This window comes from Pinus tabuliformis, chromosome 4_1, assembly GCF_031772625.1.
Source record: "Pinus tabuliformis cultivar Carrire ecotype Pingquan chromosome 4_1, CPIR1, whole genome shotgun sequence".
NCBI lineage: Eukaryota > Viridiplantae > Streptophyta > Pinopsida > Pinales > Pinaceae > Pinus > Pinus tabuliformis.
Window position 1 is genome coordinate 325,445,235 of NC_142303.1, and position 2,781 is coordinate 325,448,015.

Genomic DNA, 2,781 nt, shown 5'->3' on the forward strand with positions numbered 1-2,781 from the left:
GATCACCAATTGTTGTATCCACTACAACAACACCTAAATTTTTTGGACATATCTCAAAATTTCAGGTCCCCCACTACTTTCCTAGGTTCATAAAGGTTATGGTCATGTTTTCAATTGGTTAATATCCCCTTGATCTATTCCTATCAAACCTTATCGATTCTCACACATACATGGTACATGTTATCTTTATTCTTCTTGAGTTACCTCGGAACATGACCACACCAATTCATTAGGGCTTTAGGGTTTATTGCTCTAATAATGTCTTAAGAGTCTCATGCAACCTCATGCCTTTATCTTTCCATGATGTGCATTGCAATGGAGTAATGGTATCCTGTGTCAATAGTCATCCCTCCACCCTAATTACATTAAGGTTTGTGAAGTGCTACTTTATTCATGTGTTTCGAGACCCTAGATCATCATGATTATGAATATGACCCATGGTCATAACTGTCACTTGATCATCATATTCTTTAGTGAATCTTTCAGTTTAGTTTCGTCGACACATTTTAACATTGTCAAGGGAATTACCAAGATTAAGACATTGCATATTTTTTTAATGACATGTGAGTTATCAAGTTGACCCATTTGCTCAGATGTTAAATTGGGTGAAGGAAAATTTCACCAATGATTTCAAGTTTGACTATTCAATCTCTATAAATTGCACTACTTGTGGTTCTATAAACAAACCTTGCATGGTTCCCTTATCATATTACAAGTTGGGAAAGTACTCACATTATATTCGCCCAAAATTAACTAATCCATTTTTTGTAATTTCTTATTTATTAAACTCTTAATACCTTAATTTTTGAGTTTGTAAAGTCTACATTTTATTACACAATCATACTAACATTTATTATGTTTTGCAGGGTAAAGTGAAAGAAAAACATTCAAATGTCTCACTTGGGTGCAATAAAAAAGGGTCCTATTTTTTATATGTGTGAAATCCATGTTTAAAATATAAAAGGGTCCTTTTAATAATCAATTTTGATGGAATCCCATTATAAAATGTAATGGGGACAACGAACCAAAATTTGCATGGAGTGATTTGTTCTTTTAATATATATTTGGGTGGATACCAAAAAAATGCTAGGGATATTCATAATGATTCGAATGCTTTGATAATGTTGCTACATATATATTATGTTAAAATCCAATGCCAAGAAAATGCATGGATAGTGACAGTAAAACATTACGTGGACTAGGTGAGCTAAGATTTCAAAGATAAAACATTTAATGTGTCGCTAGGATGGTGATTAGAGCCCGACAACAAGAGGTCTGTCAAAATGATACATATTGAGACTAACACGCTCCTTAGTGATTCATCATCAATGCACTCTTAATTAAAGAATTTAAAAGAAGTGGCATGGGATAAATTTTAATGACATGTCAATTAAATATGAAGCGTGCATTCTTCTTAAGGAAAGACATATTTAGAGTAGACACATGTCCATGCACTGGAACACACATATATGAACCACCAAGCTCAAATGAATACCACCAATATTGCATGGGTTGGATCTACATACAGCCTCATACTCTACATGATAGCCAACCATGTTTTATATGCTTCATGGTATTTACTATCCATTGAAAGTAAAAATATATTTTGGTGAATAGAATGTAGAAAGAAACATGGAATTTTAAACCTACAAAGCTACAATATTGACTATTTAGATTGTCATAGTTTGAATGATAATCTCATGCCTCTTTGTGAAAGGTAGAACGAAAATGCTATTGTATGGGAAAATTGTAATGAAAGTGATAACAATATCAATTTTCAATTTGGCATTTTTGGAGATGATATGGAAAGTGGGATCATCTCTTCAAAATTTATGGAAAAATATTTCTACTGCTTATGGTGGGGCTTAAAGAATCTCAGTTCCCTCGGACAAATTTTAATGGCAGGAACTTACATCAGAGAGAATTTTCTTGTTATCCTCATTGCAAATATTGGTTGTGTATTATTTTCACATATGATTAGGAACATGTAAACCTATTTGTGATCTCTAACAATTAGGCTTGAAGAGATGAGAGTTAAGAGAAGGGATACAAAAGAATGGATGAAACACCACCAACTTCTGTATGATATATAGTACAAATGATCCGAACTTAAACATGAATGCAAAAAATTATAGATATAACCATAAATACAGAGATGCAGCAAAAATAACACGTCATTTCATTAATATCAAAATATTGAAATATGCTCATAAATATAATGGAAAGAAACTAGCTTGGGTGATGGTAGCTTATCTCTGAGAAGAGATGTGGTGGCTACATGCCTCTAAAATTTGTTACAATGAGGCTCAAGGACCTATTTATTATTGAACAAAAAGATAAAACGATAAACAACCAAAACCATAACCCCAAAAGTTGTAACATCAAGAGTTTGTTGGCCCCATTGGGGTTAGTTGGGCACCCAATTTCCCGGGGTTGTAACTTGGTCATATTATCTCTGTTTGGCACATACAATACCTTGTTAGACTCCAATTACTACAAAATTTGTGGCAAGCCCCTTCCTATGGTCATGGGCTTGCACCGGACCTCAAAAAAATGTTGTTTAGGGGGTCAAAACTGTTCCGGAAGTTTAGGACCTGAAAAACTACTAAAAATAGAAGATCTTGAAATAAAAAAGGAAATAGATGAAACCAACTGGAGGTTTGGGTGGAATAGGGAGGTGGCCACCAATATTCACCTGGATCATTCCTCCCCTTAGGAATCAATGTTACCCATTGCGTGCAGAGCCTCCATGAGGTGAGGAAATTTTTGTTGAACTCGGTA

General features: G+C 34.1%; 1 pseudogene; it reads left to right on the plus strand.

The window, feature by feature from the left end:
* The first annotated feature begins 1,487 nt into the window (after positions 1-1,487).
* LOC149175612 (cyclic nucleotide-gated ion channel 17 pseudogene) lies at positions 1,488-2,093 on the plus strand (annotated as a pseudogene).
* The last annotated feature ends 688 nt before the right edge of the window (positions 2,094-2,781 follow it).